The 18,391-nt window shown below is 43.6% G+C and overlaps 1 protein-coding gene and 1 pseudogene across 2 annotated transcripts in view; both read right to left on the reverse strand.

The window, feature by feature from the left end:
* The window catches only part of kif6 (kinesin family member 6), a 567,232-nt gene that overhangs the window by 324,404 nt on the left and 224,437 nt on the right, over nucleotides 1-18,391 (reverse strand). The gene's annotated exons all lie outside the window — the stretch shown is intronic.
* On the reverse strand, nucleotides 12,923-13,865 carry LOC140457078 (tumor necrosis factor receptor type 1-associated DEATH domain protein-like; annotated as a pseudogene).

Raw genomic sequence — 18,391 nt, forward strand, 5'->3', positions numbered from 1 at the left:
GCAGGTGAGACTAATTTTGCTTGGGAATATGGTTGGTGTGGATTAGTTGAACCAAAGGGTCTGTTTCCATGCTGTATGACTCTATAACTCTATGAAACCTGGTTGTCATAGACAAGTTGGGCTGAAGAATCTATTTCTGTGCTGCATGACTCTATGTACCATAAAGGAACATGTGAATATCCTTGACTGATGACTGCTGACCAACAAGGCAAGCTACCTGGTTATGTGATTGTACTAACTGGCAAGGTAAGACAGAGATGCTATCAGCATGGAGGCAGGTGCTGAATGAGCAAGCACAGAGAGAACAAGTGAGCAGCCCTGAGAAGCACACGGTCCAATCAATGAGCAGGGTGCCTGTTCATCAAGTGTCCTTCCAGCAGCCGCTCAATGCCAGTTGCCAGTGCATTCTGAAGTACAAGTCGTTGCATCCAAAGATGTCTGTCAGTGTATAGGAAAGGTCACATTATGGGTGTGCAAACGTCAGATATCAATGTCCATGGACAAGGGTTTGGTGCAAGGGGTGGCCTTGGCCCATGCCTTGAGATGGAGGTTCTCCACATCCAGCAGTGAGCTGGACCTGCTCTGACTTCCAGGTTGAGAATTTTCAATCTTAGTTATTGAGCACATTTGGTAAGATAGGAATTGTTGAATTGCATTGCAAGCAACAAGCTCTTATCTCTCTTAATTTCTCACTGCTACTAGTGAAAAACTTGCCTTGCTGCTCCACATATAAGACAAAGAAGCAATAAGTTGCTCCTAACGTCCAGGGGCCTTGTTGGTTTACACGTCCAATTCTGCCACGAATCTGAGAACAGCCTATGTCATTTAGGGCCCTAGAAGATTAAGCTCAGTATTAATGTTTCAGGTTAAGTGCCTTTCTTCAAATTTAGGGGCATTTTGATTTGAGTGCTCAGAAATATAAACAGTGCATTGAAAGGGTTAATCACTATTTCACACTACCCAGATACTATGAGATTACTGAGTATTCCCATCATATTTCTGGCATTAGCTGCATTTTTTTCTTATCCATAATCTATTCTAATTTAACTGATCATAATTTGGCTCAGAATTGGGATGCCTAGGGGATAAAAATACTGTGTCAACTCAATATCATTATCAACTAATTCGTGCACAAAGTTTAGTGTACATCTTGTGTTTGATTACCCTACAATCTAGCATGTCTCACAAATTAGCCTCACGTGAAGAGCGAGTTCATCAAAATAGATGCACTATTGTAGAATTTTTGGCACCAACAGAAACATGAGTCAGCTCCTCAGATGAGGAAGAGTAGATATTTGTGACAATGGTAGAAAATTGGAACAGATTTCTCTTTTAAAAAAGAAATGCATTTTTTTGCAAAGTTTTAGTTATCTACCTATATTTTATTATGGTTCAGCAGTGAGACCGCATCCCTGCTCCTGAGTCAGCAACAATGCTATAATATGAGCCACAAAACAATACCTCTCTGATATCAGTTATAAAAGAGTAGAATTTTCACAATAACAAATATGAAATTACAAAGAAAACTAGAAGGAGTATTTGCACGGTGCAGCTGAGAAGTACTGAAGGTCTGAGAAACAGGATTCTATCAGCTTTATGAAGATAGCAATCTATAAAAGAGTTAGAATTGCCCTTAAAAATGAAATTTCAGGAGTACTATGGAATGCAATCTCAGCAAAAGAGAATGGACTACCTGAACTGAGCAGTCATTAGGCAATATACAACAAAGGCCTTTTCAAGTGTTTCTGATCTTTAACTAAAGAAATGTAATCCAATATGAATGAGACAAAACAAATTAACACAATTGACTTGGGTTTTCCTTCATTTTGCATCGAGTATCATTTAAGGGCATACCTGCTCAGCCCACTAGCAAGAAAGCTCACTCGATCACATGTCAATAAGGTGTTGAAGTGGTAAGCGGCAGACTTTACAATTCATCAAGTCTCACAACTGAGAAATCCCACTCTGGCACTGGCTAGAATGACCAGCCAACCTGCTGACTATTGAATTATCATGCATCACGCAACTAGTCAAGTTGTTCCAGCACAGTTACAATATCAGCTTCTACCTGACAATGTGGACAACTATCCACCTACACAAAGCAGGACAAATACATCCCAGTCAATTACCATCCTGTGGGTCTACTCCACATCACCAAAATAATGAAAGGGTTCATCGACAGTAATATCAAGTAACACTACGAATCACATAATCACAGGATCACACAGTACAGACAAGGCTTTTCAGCCCATCAAATCTGCATTGACAAATACTGCTGTAAATCTACATGAGTCCCGCTTGCCAACACTTTGCTAATCACCCTTAAATCTATGACATTTCAACTGCCCGTCCAAGTACTTTTTAAATGTCGTAAGATTTTCTGCCTCAACCACCCTTCCAAACAGTGTGTTCGAAATGCCCATCATGCTCTGAATGAAAAATCATTTCTTCAAATGCCCCCTAAACCTCCTGCCTATTACTTTGAACTTATGCCCCCTTTTTACTGACCCTTCAACTAAGAGCACAGTTGCAATCTATCCACACTGCCCATACCCCTCATAATTTTATGCACCTCAATCAGTTCATTCCTTGGTTTCTCTGCTAAAGAAAACAACCTAAGCTTATCCAGTGTCTCTTCATAAAATTTTACAACCCAGGGAGCATCATGGTAAATCTCCTCTGCATCCCTTCCAGTGTAATCACAACCTTTGTATAGTTTGGTGACCAGAACAGCACACAGTAGTACAGCTGTGGCCAAACTAAAGTTTTTCATGACAGACCCACATGCCTTTTTAATTAGCCTATTAACTTTTCTTGCTGCCTTCAGAGATCTGGGGACAAATACTCCAAGTTCCCGCTGCTCCTCTGAGCTTCCTCATGTCCTGCCATTCACTGAATACTTCCTTGTCTTGTTACTTCTTCCAAAGTGCATCACCTCATACTTTAAGGGTTAAGTTTCATCTGCCACTGGTCTTCCCATCTGACCAATTTATCTGTATCCTCCGAAGTAATCGAAGACATTCTTCCTCACTGACAACCACCCAAACCCACCAAGTTTAACATCTTCCAGGAATGATCTGCTCACTGGCCCTCAGTTTGGTTTTTGACAGTTTCACTTAGCTCCTGACCTCATTACAAACTTCTTTCAAATATGGAGAAAAGAACTGAACTTCAGAGGTGAAGCGAGATTGATCACATTTAATGTTAAGCCAGCACTCAACAGAGTATGCCAGCAAAATCAGGGTCAATGGAAACTGGAGCAAAACTGTTCGCTGGCTTGAGTCAAAGCTTACACAAAGGAAAATGGAAGTCAAACATCTCCACCCCAGGAAGTCACTGCAGGACTTGCCTAAGGTGGCTTCCATGGCCCAACCATCTTCAGCTGCTTCATCAATAACATTTCATCCATTATAAAGTCAGGAGTGGGGATGTTTGCTGATGATGGTACAATGTTCAGCACCATTTCTATCTCCTCAGATACTGCAGCCGTCTGTGTTCATATTCAACAAAACCTGGTCTGATAAGCAGCCAGTAAGTTTAGCAACAAAACTGCCAAGCAATTATCAACTCCAATAAGAAATAATCTAACCTTTCCTTCTGCTATTCAATGGCATTATCATTGCCAAATGCCACACTATCAACATCCTAGGGGTTACCATTGAACAGGAACAGAACTGAATTGAAGTAGCTACATACACACTGTCACTACAGAGGGGGTCAGAGACTAAGGATTCTGCGATAAGTAACTCATCCCCCCACTGCCCATCTACAAGACACAAGTCAGGAATGGGGTGGGATACTCTCCATTTGCTTGTATAGATACATTAAACAAGTTTAACATTATCCAGGACACAGTAACTTGTTTGATTGTCACCCCACCCATCACCCTGAATTTTCACTAATGATATACAGTGGCAGCAATATGTACCATCCACAAGTTGCACTGCACAAACTCACCAAGCCTCCTTCAACAGCATTTCAGAAAACAAAAACCTCAACCTCCTAAAAGGCCAAGAACACCAGATGTTTGTTAACACCATGACCTGCATGTTCTCTTCCGAGTTGCACACCATCCTGGCTTAGAAGTTTTGCACTGCTCGTTCACTGTCGTTGGGTCAAAATCCTCCCTTTTTGTACTATGGGTGTTCCTACATCCCAAGGATTGCAGCAGTTAAGAAGGCAGCTTACCGCCACGTTCTCCAGGATAATTAACTATGAGCAATAAATAAATACTAGCTTAATCAGCGAAGTGTACATCACTTGAATGAGAAAAAAAGAACAACATTTCTTGACAGGGAAATATTACCCATTATGGCTGCATAGGTTGATGAGAAATCCATAGGATCTGTACATTGGTTATAATATGGAGCAATGCTGAACATCCTGCCTATGCAACTCAGCTTACTCTTGAAAACTTCCACCTATTTTCAATGGAGTAGAGATTATTACAAGGTAATGTTCTAAAAGTTGTAAAGAAATTAGGTAGGATAGATCGACCCAAACTGTACCCAGGTCCCTGGTGTTGTGAGGCAGCAGTGCTAACCACTGAGCCACCGTGCCACTCTATCCCTACCTTTGTCAACCTAACTAATCTGTACAGTAAGCATTTGTGTTTGTTATCAAGTTTTATTTGCATTCAAGGAAATCACTTGAAGACTAAATAAAAACTGAAAGAACTGCAGATGTTGTAAAACAGAAATTGCTGGAAAAGCTCAGCAGGTCTGGCAACATCTGTAAAGAGAAATGAGAGTTAATATCACAGGTTCATTGACCCAAAGTCACTTAAAGACTAATTGGAAACTACAATTATTCTAAATAACAATTGTAGCCATTAATTTGTCATATTATGAGATATGGCTGATGGATAAGTATTGTATCCTATTATTTTGTTGTGTATTTTGCTTAGCCTCTCTGGGCCATAATTCTTAATAACACATAGTCTTAACACCTATCCACATTAACCAATATTTCATCTGTGTCTCTACTGCAGCTACAGGGTTATGAGGGTTTTGCTATTGAAAAGGTTTTCACTCTTATCTGCTATTTTATAGGAAAACCTGTTTTCAATTAAGCCAAAATGCAAGCTGACGTGTTTCACATCCATGTGCTTGTGGACATGATTTACACAAATTGTATAAACAGTAAGCTGGCCAGCCTTCATAAAGAGTTCATTGGCACATCTGTACAAAATGTCTACTCTTGTTTTTCTGTTAAATTCCAACACAGATCTTTAACTCTGAAGGTGATTCAATGTAATTCTCTGGAAGATGCAGCTTTTTCTATGTGTCTGACACTTCTTCTAAATCAACTGTCAATCAAGTATATTCAACAAAATATTTTACTTTCCTTACATAGCAGCAGCAGTACTGGACCTATATTTTGATGAAGAACAGGTGGGAGAAATGGACAAACTTTTATGGAGAGGTTTTTTTTACATCCTCAGGATGTTTCAATGTATTTCACGGCTGATAAGTAATTTCAACATGCAGTCACTGGTGTTACGTAGGCACAGCAGTGAACTGCTCATGATATATGGGATAAATCTAGCTCTTCAAGTTTTTTTGTTGATATTGGTTGAAGGAGGATTATAAACAATTGTAACTTTTATATGGAATCTTTTCATCAATCTAAACATACAAATAATACGAGACCCTAACATTTAAGTTGAAGTTCTATTTTGTCACAAAGTTCTAGGAAAGACACTCAAATCCAGTGAATCACAATACTGTATGAAAGCATGTTGTTTATAATTTAGAAGGTGGATATTAGTTGCAAGGGATGGATTTGCACCACATAAGTTATGCACAGTAATTGTTATTCATGCGGATACAGTTCAGTGCACTACAGATATTTAAATTTTTAAATTTTAAAGAGATTTCCAATGCCAAACATTCCTATCAGCCTACAGAAATGGGGTCAAGATGGAATTCATAGCAAGATATGGAGTGCAGATGTCAGTTTGTGTTGAAGCAGGATAATCCTCAAAGCAGCTAATCCCTTGCTGGCAGCAAGTTGAAATGAAAGATGTCAAGTAGCATGTTAAAGTGCTGCAACTGACCCTTTGCTCTGGAGGCAGGAACACCTTGTTAATAATTAATCAGGCTCCCTATACAGCATATTCCAAATTCATGACCACTATCATCCAGAAGACTAAGATACAGGTAGTTAGCTCAGTTGGCTGGATGGCTGGTTTGTAATACACAGTGATACCAACCAAAGCATTGATTAAATTCCCACAGTGGCTGAGGTTACCTTACTTCTCAACATCTCCACTTGTGGTGCGGTGGTAATGTCCCTAGCTCTTGACCAGCAGGCCTGGGTTCCAGCCTCACCTGCTCCAGAGGCATGTGATAACATTTCTGAATGGTTTGATTAGAAAATAGAAAGAGTTAAGCTCTTGTGGTGCAGTGATTGTGTCCCTCTGTACCAGGGGTCCTGGATTCAAGTCCCATCTGCATCATAATAACTCTGAAGATGTTGATTGAAAAAAAGGCTGATTTCTCAAAAATATCTTAAAAGTCTTGTGCTGCCTAATTCAACATCTAAATGTTGGTATATAAAACATTTTAGCAGCCCTGATTTCTTCAGTTGGGAAGATAAGGAAACCTAAAGTGATTCCAGTTTCTGGCAGAAGCAAGGCTCCAGTGGTTTTTGAAAGTGAAATGGAGTCACACTACAGGATAACAGATTATCCATTGTTATTTTCAGAATTGGAGGCATACAAGCAGTGGAAGGATTAAGTTACTTTTCTAACCAAGAAAGATCAAGATATGGTTTTGACTTTATCTTTACCAGGAAGGAGTCACGTTAATAAAAGCATTTTCAGAACTGGATGCAACAGATCTATGTACAAAAGATGGGTTGGAGATGCCAATATGAGTTTACAAAGTGGATGTCTTGTTGGAAGCATGCAAGTTGTGCTCAATATATGATATCATCAGATGGTCAATCAAGTCCATGGAAGAATATATCATGGAATTATGAGGTTATATAAAAGGCAAAAGAAATTCAATCTATGAATTCTGGAGTCTGCTGACATTTAGACCATTAGATCGCGTACAAATCTTACATGGACAGTCTCTTACTTTTGACAATTGTTCAATTTTATGATCATGACTCTCTTGAAAAAAAAGCTGCTGCTCTAAAGAACCTGAGTAAGACAATCATTTCCAGCTATCATTGCAGGACACTTGACGGAAAGGGAGAATCCAGGTCCCAGCAGCCTTTCCAACTGAGGAGCAGGGCACATTTTCTCCCACACCATTTGTGAATTCACAGCGTTTGTATGGTCCACATCCTTGTTCAGAACAGTCGCTTCTACCTGAACATTGTACATTACTGGTCCTAACCTTGTATCATGCAGGGCATTTCCAACATCAAATTTTGCCCCCTTAGTAAACTGTCTCTCTCACTTGGCAGAGGTTGGCATCCAGCACTGGTGTTCCTGATGCCATTTCACCCTTCTCCCCAGGTATGGGAAGATCAGATTTAACCTGGTTCCGGGTCTTCTCCCCATTAACTCTGCTGGAGTTATCCGTGTAGTTGCATGAGCAATGGTCCGAGAATCAAAGAGGAACCAGAGCACCTTAGTATCTAGTGAAGCTGTAGGCTGTTTCTTTAAGCCTCCCATCAAGGTCTAGGCTGTTCTTTCTGCCAGACCATTGGCTGATGGATGGTATGGACCTGTTCATATATGTGAAACTTTTGACATTAGACTTTCAGAAATCCTCAAAGTCCCTGCTGTTAAAAGATTGCCTGTTATCTGTGACCAACAATACAGGGAGTCTATGCATTGCAAAACAGGCATGCAGTTTTTTTTATTGTCATTCCCATGTTTGACGAATGAACTTTATGCATGTCCAACCAACTTTGACTGGGTGGCTAAATTGAGCCCCTGAAAGGACCTGCATTGTCGATGCACAACCAAGATTTATCTGGCCATTCCCACAAATCTGGGGAAGCTGTTGCTGTGACTTTTGTGTTTGTTGACATGCTAAGCTCTGCCTCACCAACGCTGCAATGTCTACATCTAAGCCTGGCCACCAGGCGTTACTTCTCATCAACATCTTCATTGTGGAAACTCCTGGATGACTCTAGTGGAGTTAAACCAGTATCTGGCAGTGACCTTTACTCAGAGCAATCACTCTTGCTCTCCATCATAATATGTTGTCCTCTACTGTGATCTCTCTGGGTTGAAAAGTGTGGCGCTGTAAAAGTAAAGCAGGTCAGGCAGCATCCGAGGTGCAGGACAGTCAATGTTTCGGGCATAAGCCCTTCACCAGACATTCCTGATGAAGGGCTTATGCCCAAAATATTGACCCTCCTGCTCCTTGGATGCTGCCTGACCTGCTGTGCTTTATCAGTGTCATACTTTTCAACTCTGATCTCCAGCATCTGCAGTCCTCACTTTGTCTCTGGTCGCACCGGATCCAAAATAAGGTTCAATTCTGGTTGTGAGGGCCCTTTGGTCTCCTCCATCACCACCACCTGTTTCAATATTGCCAGGATCTGATCTTTCTATGTCCAAAATCTGATATTGTCAGCTATGACTGGACGTGTGTTCAGAAAATTTAAAACCATTACAGACTCTTCCAGAGGTGGCACCACCAGTGGTTATGAGCTACTGGGACGTGACTCAATGCATTTCCTACCTGGCCCCTGGACGGTGTCCCAACTTGTAAATATATATATTTAGTATTAGAGCCCACTGCTGAATTCAGCCTGAAACTATGGACAGATCTGCTTTGTCCTCTTTAAGTAGATCTACTCAGGGTTTGTGGTCCGTTATTATCACATAAAGGTATTGGTGGAAATTCCTGCCAAACCTTCCTTCTCTATCTGATGTATTTATGCTCTGCATTAGCCAAAGTCCTGGATGCATATGCTGTTGGGTGTTCCTCCCCATTGGGCCACCTATGAAGTAAAACTACCCCAATGCCATTGAGGAAGACATCACATGTCAGTACCAGATTTCACTTGGGATCATAATGTGTCAACATCTTACAGGATGATAGCTGTTTCTTTCCTTCCCTGAAAGCTGTGGCTTGCCTACACCTCAATTTCCAAGGCTGACCCTTTTTAGGAGTTGATGCAAAGGTGCCAAGATGGAGGCTAAGTTATGCTTGAACTCTCTGTAATAATTCACCAGCTCTAAGCTCCAGAACAAACATGCAAACCGGGGTACCTTAGACCATAACCTGGTCTTGTCAACTCTAGACCAAGAAAGTCACTTGCCTCTACTTTTGCCAGCCAGGCAAATGGTACTGGGCAGGCCTTGCAGAATTGTGGAATTGCTTCCTGATCAACATGCAAGGTAGCGTTGGCTCCTCTGAAAGGGCCTAAAACCTTCCTGAAAGACATCTGGGTATTTAATTAGGACTGCACTCAAGCAGCCATTTTCTAATTGAAAAATATTGAGCCGATCCAGGTAAATCTCTCTCAAATGTTCTGGCTATACAGGACATTGGTTAGCCTGCTTGTGTGCAATTCTGGCCTCCCTCCTATTGGAAAAATGTTGTGAAACTTGAAAGGGTCAGAAAAGATTTACAAGGATGTTGCCAGGGTTGGAGGATTTGAACTATAGGGAGAGGCTTATTGACTGGGACTATTTTCACTGGAACATCAGAGGCTGAGGGGTGATCTTATAGAGGTTTATAAAATCATGAGGAACATTGATAGGTTAAATTGACAAGATCTTTTCCCTGGGGTGGGCGAGTCCAAAACTGGGGGCAGAGGTCCAGGGTGAGAGGGGAAAATTTTAAAAGGGACCTAAGGGGGTGACTTTTTCAAGCAGAGAGGAGTGCATATGTGGAATGAGATACCAGAGGAAGTGGTGGAAGCTAGTACAATTACAACATTTAAAAGGCATCTGGATGGGTATATGAATAGAAAAGGTTTAGAGAGATCTGGGCCGGGTGCTGGCAATTGGGACGAGATTAGGTTCAGATATCTGGTTGGCATGGATCAAAGAGTCTGTTTCCATGCTGCACATCTCTATGACTCTACAACTCTAACCAATTTCACCCCATCAAGCTCGGGACCAAGCCTTTTACAAGAATCACTGGTAACTGGACCAGCTTCTCATAGAACAATATAGTGCAGAACAGGCCTTTCGGCTCTCGATGTTGTGCCAACCTGTGAACTATTCTAAGCTCATCCCCCTACATTATCCCATCATCATCCATGTGCTTATCCAAGGATTGTTTAAATCTACCTAATTTGGCTGAGTTAAATACATTGGCAGGCAGGGCATTCCAAGCCCTTACCACTCTCTGAGTGAAGAATCTGCCTCAGACATCTGTCTTAGATCTATCACTGATCAATTTGTAGTTACGTCCCCTAGTACAAGCTGACATCATCATCCTAGGAAAAAGACTTTCACTGTCTACTCTATCTAATCCTCTGATCATCCAGTATGTCTCTATCAAATCCCCTCTTAGCCTTCTTCTTTCCAATGAGAACAGCCCCAAGTTTCTCAGCCTTTTCTCATAAGAGCTTCCCTCCAGACCAGGCAATATCCTGGTAAATCTCCTCTGCACCTTTTCCAATGCTTCCACATCCTTCCCAAAATATGACGATCAGAACAGTACACAATATTCCAAGTGCGGCCACACTAGCACTTTGTATAGTTGCAGCATGGCATTGTGGCTCCAGAACTCAGTCCCTCTACAAATGAAGCCGAACACACCGTATGCCTTCTTAACAGCACTATCAACTTGGGTGGCAACATTCAGGGATCTATGTACATGGACTCCAAGATCCCTCTGCACATCCACACTACCAAGAATCTTTCCATTGACCCAGTAATCTGCCTTCCTGTTATTCTTCCCAAAGTGAATCACCTCACATTTAGCTGCATTCTACTCCATTTGCCACCTCTCAGCCCAATTCTGCAGTTTATCCAAGTCCCCCTGCAACCTGCAACATTCTTCCACACTGTCCACCACTCCACCGACTTTAGTGTCATCTGCAAACTTACTAACCCATCCACCTATGCCTGCATCTTAGTCATTTATAAAAATGACAAACAGCAGTGGTCCCAAAACAAATCCTTGTGGCACACCACTAGTAACTGGAGTCCATGCTGAATATTTTCCATCAACCACCAATGGCTGCCTTCTTTCAGAAAGCCAGGTTCTAATCCAAACTACTAAATCACCCTCAATCCCATGCCCCTGCATTTTCTCCAACAGCCCATCATGTGGAACCTTATCAAAAGCTTTGCTGAAGTCCATGTACACCATGTCAACTGCCCTACCCGCATCTACATGCTTGGTCACCTTCTCAAAAAACTCAATGAGGTTTGTGAGACACGACCTGCCCTTGACGAAACCATGTTGACTACTTGAAATCAAATTGTTGCTTACTAGATGATTATAAATCCTATTTATAGAATCCTTTCCAAAACCTTTCCTACAACAGAAGTAAGGCTCATTGGTCTATAATTACCTGGGTCATCTCTACTGCCCTTCTTGAACAAGAGCACAACATTTGCAATCCTTCAGTCTTCTGGTACTAAACCTATCGACAATGACGACCCAAAGATCAAGGCCATAGGCTCCCCAGAGAATCCTCGGTTAAATCCCATCTGGCCCAGGGGATTTGTCTACTTTCACTCCTTCTAGAATTGATAGCACCTCTTCGTAACTAACCCCGATCCTTTCTAGTTTAATATCTCATATCTCATTTTCTCCTCTACAATATTCTCCTTTTCCTGAGTGAAAACCAATGAGAAATGTTCGTTTAGCACCTCTGTGATCTCCATAGGGCCCACACTCAACTTCCCACTTCTGACTTTGACTGGCCCAATTCCTACCCTTATTATCTTTTTATTCCTCACATACCTATAAAAAGCTTTAGGGTTCTCCTTTATTCTACTTGCTAAAAATTGCTAATGACATCTCTTTACTCTTCTTAACTCTCTCTTTAAATCCTTCCTAGCTAATCTGTAACTCCATCGCCTCATCTGAACCTTCCTGTCTCATCAACACATAAGCCTCCTTCTTCCGCTTAACAAGAGATGCAAATTCTGTAGTAAACCACAGTTCCTTTACCTTATCACTTCCTCCCTGCCTGACAGGGACAAACCTACCAAGGACACGCAATATATTCCTTAATCCAGCTCCACGTTTCCATTATCCCCATCCCCTGCATTTTGATACCCCATTCTCTGCATCTTAATTCTTGCCTAATCACATTATAATTGCCCTTGCCCCATTGATAACTCTTGACCCGTGGCATGTGCCTATCTCTTTCCATCGCTAAACTAAACGTAACTGAATTATGGTCACTCTCTCCAAAGTGCTCACCTACAACTAAATCAAACACCTGGCCTGGTTCATTACCAAGCTTTTTTTTAAATTTCCATTGTCAGAAGAGATTTTCATCTGATGAGCTCGTGTTAACACGTAAAAAGTGGACCATACAATTTAAGACAAGTTCAGAACAAATGAAAAACAAATTTGGTTTCTGTCATGATAAAATAAAATCATGTCAAAGTTTACGTTGGAGATCTCAAATCAGTCCTTTTCCATGATGCTAAGAGCTTAGAAGAAACAAAAAAATGAGCATTTCTGAAAATATTTGATTACTTAAAGAAATACTTTTGACTACCTCATAATTAATACAGAATTTGGCTTGCAAATCAATGTGGAAAATACTGTATAGCATGTATTAAAATATGCATATGCAAGGATGAGAACTAGATTCAGTGATTATTTTTTTAAAAAGTGCCTTTGAATTCTGAAGGAAGTGGACTGCCTCCAATACAAGGTCCACCTCAGTCAGATTAAAAAATATACTTGCTCAGGCAAAATGATTAATTTTAATACAAGTAATAAAACTCTTCACCTTCCTACAATTTCCCTTCAGTTTTACACCTCACCATAAAATATTCCAACTTTCCTTAGGATGCAGTCATTTCTTAACTACTCGAGGTGTCCAGCAACTGCTCAGCAACTCCCACCAGTTAATTTTTCTCCAAAACCTTGACCAGCCTACTCATTGTCGCTTTCCTCCCTCTGAACTGCATAAACTTGAGCAGCAGTTGATATGCTTGTTCATACATTTCTTCCCATTCGTACTCAAAAGCTATATTGTCGATGGCAGGATCTTGAAGACCTCGTCAGATTTTCTTTAACAAGTGGTCAACCTCCTTCCACTTCCTATCCACAGTTTTGGCAAAGGTGAAATGATCTTGTGAAGTTAAAACACGGTCGTTAAATAAACACCTTGAAATTCAAAACATTCAGTCGAGTATAAAGAGCTTCTGTTTGCTTGGATGGAAGATGGCGAGGTTGAAGGTGGTGAGATTGGTGAAAGGGTAGAAACTGCTGTTGGGGTTTTTGAATTAACACTGCAGTGTGTTTCGGAGCTCTGGCAGTTTGAACTATATTCGAGGACAGTCATCTAATGTTTTCTCCCAAGCTGGAAACTTCATCATCCCGGAGGTGGTTAGGTTCATTCTCTTTGATATGCCTCAGACAGTCTTCTGGGTTATCCAGGATGTCATCCAATGTCACTGTGCCAGCTTTAAGCACTGTAATACAAGCAAAGTTGGGTATTGATTGGTTTCTGAAATGGTACACTAAAGCCTGCTGGAGTTTGTCATTTCTGTAATTGTGAAGAAAATTCCTGCATTTCCTTTCTTCTGTAAATTTCAGCTCGAATCCAAAGCCATTTCCATAAATTTTCAGGATTTCGACACCTCCGGAACTGCCGGCAGCATCTGCAAATGTCAGTTTCAGGACTTTATAAATTTTCAGGCGTAGCTGGCGTTCCTTGCACATGGCTGATAGATCCATTTCATTGGAGAGAATGAAGAGAAACACACTGCCCACCCAAGCTGGAGCTAGAGAATCCATTCTCAGCCACTGAGCAGGAAATGGCCTGAGGTCATTCACTTTAGCAGGTTAACAGATGCAGGCATGGAAGAGCAGTGCGACCATAATGCAAAGTGGCTCAGAAATGCTCAATTCTTCCCCCCACCCCCCTCCAAAAGCTCATAAGAGACCAGAACCGAAATTGTACCCCAGTATAGGTTCTCAGTCTGACCAAGATCGTGTGCAAACCTAAAAGGTGGATTCCAGAGCAAATTTTGTTCCAGACTGGTCTGCGATCACTCAAATGGCAATGCCAGTATCGAACACCATGAGAACTAGATGACCACTTAACCATTTATTTTGATTGGTCCTGATTTGGATGTTGCTAAGCAATCTATTTCCAGAGTGTGCACTCTCCTGGATACTGGCCTATGAATTCTCTTTCTCAGTTTAGGTCGAGTAGGACTCCTTTGCTGTTTCGAATTTGCATATGTTCAGCAACTACAATGGCTAGCCAGCTTGTATTCTGAAGACATTTTTAACTGTTTGACCAAGGTTTGGCTTGGTTTTGGGGTTTTGCTGTGGGCTAACCTGATGTCCCCCTGTTCAGGAGGCTATGTAATTGTCTTCATTCAAGTTCCCTAAGCTCAGGCGAAAGTGGGTACTGCAGATGCTGGAGATTAGAGTCAAGATTTGAGTAGTGCTGGAAATGCACAGCAGGTCAGGCACCATCTGAGGACCAGGAAAATCGATGTTTCGGGCAAAAGTTCTTCATCAGAAATTAGGCTGGGAGCCTCGGGGATGGAGAGATAAATGTGAGGGGGGTGGAGCTAGGGGGATGCTAGCTGAGAGTGCAATATGTGGATGGAGGTTGGGCAAAGGTGATAGGTCTGAGAGGAGGGTGAAGCAGATAGATGGGAATGAAGATTGACAAGTGGGACAGGTCAAGAGGACGGTGCTGAGCTGGAAGGTTAGAACTGGTGTAAGGTGGGGGGAGGGCAAATGAGGTAACTGATGAAGGCCCACATTGATGCCATGGGGTTGAAGGGTTCCAAGGCGGAAGATGAGACATTCTTCCTCCAGGCGTCGGGTGGTAATGGAGAAGGCCCAGAATCTGCATGTCTTCGGCAGAGTGGGAGGGGGAGTTGAAATGTTCAGCCACAGGATGGTGGGGTGGGTTGGTGTGGGTGCCTCAGAGATATTCTCTGAAGTGCTCTGCAAGTAGGCGCACTGTCTCCCCAATGTACAGGAGACCGCATCGAGAGCAATGGATATAGTAAGTGACATGTCTGGAAGTGCAGGTGAAACTTTGATGCATGGGGAAGGCTCCTTTGGGACTTTGGGGAGGTGAGGGGCACAGATTTTGCAATTCCTGCGGTGGCAGGAGAAGGTGCCGGGAGGGGAGGGTGGGCTGTTAGGGTGCCTGATCAGGTAGTTGTAGAAGGAACGGTCTTTACGGAAAGATAGGGGTGGAGAGGGAAATATATCTCTCGTGGTGGGGTCCGTTTGTAGGTGGCGGAAATGTCGGTGGATGATGCGATGCATACGGAAGTTGGTAGGTGGAAGGTGAGGTCCGGGGGGTTCTGTCCTTGTTGCAGTTGGAGGGGTGGGGTTTGAGGGCAGAGGTGCGGGATGTGGATGAGATGCGCTGAAGGGCGTCATTACCATGTGGGAGGGGAAATTTCAGTCTTTAGAGAAGGAGGCCATCTGGTGTGTTCTGTGGTGGAACTGGTCCTCCTGGGAGCAGATGCCGCGGAGGCGGAGGAATCGGGAATAAGGGATTGCATTTTTGCAGGAGGCAGGGTGGGAGGAGATGTAATCCAGGTAGCTATGGGAGTCAGTGGGTTTATAGAAAATGTCAGTGTTGAGTCGGTCACCGTTGATGGAGATGGAGAATTCCAGGAAGGGGAGGGAGGTGTCAGAGATGGTCCAGGTAAATTTAAGGTCAGGGTGGAATGTGTTGGTGAAGTTGATGAATTGTTCAACCTCCTCGCGGGAGCAAGAGGTGGCGTCAATGCAGTCATCAATGTAGTGGAGGAAAAGGTGGGGAGTGGTGCCGGTGTAACTACAGAAGATGGACTGTTCTACGTAGCCGACAAAGAGACAGGCATAGCTGGGGTCCATGCAGATGCCCATGGCTACCCCTTTCGTCTGGAGGAAGTGGGAGGATTCGAAGGACAAATTGCTGAGAGAGAGGACCAGTTCGGCCAAACAAATGAGAGTATCAGTGGAAGGGTACTGGTGGGAACATCAGGAGAGGAAGAAACGGAGGACTTGGAGGCCCTGGTCATGGCGGATGGAGGTGTAGAGGGATTGGATGTCCATGGTGAAGGTGAGGCATTGGGGGCCGGGGAAACGGAAATCTTGGAAGAGGTGGAGGGCGTGGGTGGTGACCAGAACGTATGTGGGGAGTTCTGGACCAGGGGGATTGGACAGTGTCGAGGTAAGTGGAGATGAATTCGGGGGCAGGAGCAGGCTGAGACGATGGGTCGGCTGGGGTGGTCAGGCTTGTGAATCTTGGGTAGGAGGTAGAATCTGGTGGTGCTCTGCTTCCAAGCTTACTGTTTCAATCAAGACTCCCGCCCACCTCCAAGGACCCCATCCACATGGACACCCCGTGCCAGTCTGTTACCCTCCCTCAAACTCTTTATCTCCAACTGCCGCAGAGACATTCACCATCTCAACCTGTCTACCACCCTCCCCCACTCCAACCTCTTACCCTCACAACGCGCAGGCCTCCACTCCCTTTGCTCCAATCCCAACCTCACCATCAAACCAGCGGACAAAGGGAGTGCAGTGGTAGTTTGGCGCACTGACCTCTACACCGCTGAAGCCAGGCACCAACTCGAAGACACCTCCTCCTACCACCCCCATGACCATGACCTCACCCCCCCCCCCATCACCAAAGCATCACCTCCCAGACCATACAGAACCTCATCACCTCAGGGATCTCACACCCACAGATTCTAACCTCATAGTTCAGGAACTCCGCACTGCCCAATTCTACCTCCTACCCAAGATCCACAAGCCTGACCACTTCAGCTGACCCATCACCTCAGCCTGTTCCTGACCCACCAAATTCATCTCTACCTACCGCGATACTGTGCAACCCCTCGGTCCAAGAACTCCCCACATACGTTCGGGACACCTCCACCTCCTCCAAGACTTATGTTTCCCTGGCCCCCAATGCCTCATCTTCACCATGGACATCCAGCCCCTATATATCTTCATCTGCCATGACCAGGGCCTCCAAGCCCTGTTTCTTCCTCTCCCGACATCCCCACCAGTACCCTTCCACTGACACTCTCAGTTATTGGTCCTCACCCTCAACAGTTTCTCCTTCGAATCCTCCCACTCCCTCCATATGAAAGGGGTAGCCATGGGCACCAGCATGTGCTTGTCTCTTTGTCGGCTATGTAGAACAGTCCATCTTCCATAGTTATCCCTTATTCTGCTCCCAGGAGGACCAGTTCCAACACCTCCCCCTCACCTCCGTCCACGGCCCCAAAGAAGGCTTCCATATCCACCAAAGTTTTATTTGCACTTCCACACATGTCATTTACTGTATCCATTGCTCCCGATGCGGTCTCCTCTACATTGGGGAGACAGGACACCTACACGCAGAGTGTTTCAGAGAACATCTCCGGGACACCTGCACCAATCAATCCCATCACCCCGTGGATGAGCATTTCAACTCCCCCTCCCACTCTGCTGAGGACATGCAGGTCCTGGGCCTCCTCCATTGCCACTCCCTCACCACCAACGCTTGGAGGAAGAACACTTCATCTTCCGCTTCGGAACCCTTCAACTCCATGGACCAAGTTAACAGCCCCAATCAGGGAACACATTTTATGAGGTCCACCTGGCTGAATTCGTTACAATCACCATATGCAGCATTGCAACTCATTATTCAAAAGTGATTATAATGTGTATATAAACTGGGTAAACCATGTGAGCACTAAAGCTGTGGAGGATCAGTTTCTGGACTGCAAACTATACTATAAAAGGAAGAGCCTGTGAACTATACTGTAAATGTAAACAGAAGACCCTTGGGAAAAGTTGATGAGCAGAAAGATCTGGGAGTGCAGGTCCATTGTACCCTGAAGGTGGCTGCACAGGTGGGTAAAGTGGTCAAGAAGGCATATGGTAGGCTTGCGTTTATCCGACGGGGTAATGAGTATAAGAGCTGGCAGATCATGTTAAAATTGTACAACACATTGGTTCAGCTGCATTTAGAATACTGTGTACAGTTCTGGTCGCCACATTTCCTAAAGGATGTGGACGCTTTGGAAAGGGTGCTGAGAAGGGTCATGAGAATGTTTCCTGGTATGGAAGGTGCTAGCTATGAGGAGAGAGTGAGTAGGTTAGGACTGTTTTCATAAGGAAAAAGGAGATTGAGGGGGGACCTGATTGAGGTCTACCAAATCATGAAGGGTACAGATAGGGTAGATAGAGATAAGCTTTTTCCTAGGGTGAGGGATTCAATAACGAGAGGTCACGTGTTCATGCGGTGAGAAGTGAAAAGTTTAAGGGGGATACACACGGAAAGTACTTTACACAGAGGGTGGTAG

This window comes from Chiloscyllium punctatum, chromosome 3 (assembly GCF_047496795.1).
Source record: "Chiloscyllium punctatum isolate Juve2018m chromosome 3, sChiPun1.3, whole genome shotgun sequence".
Classification (NCBI taxonomy): Eukaryota; Metazoa; Chordata; class Chondrichthyes; order Orectolobiformes; family Hemiscylliidae; genus Chiloscyllium; species Chiloscyllium punctatum.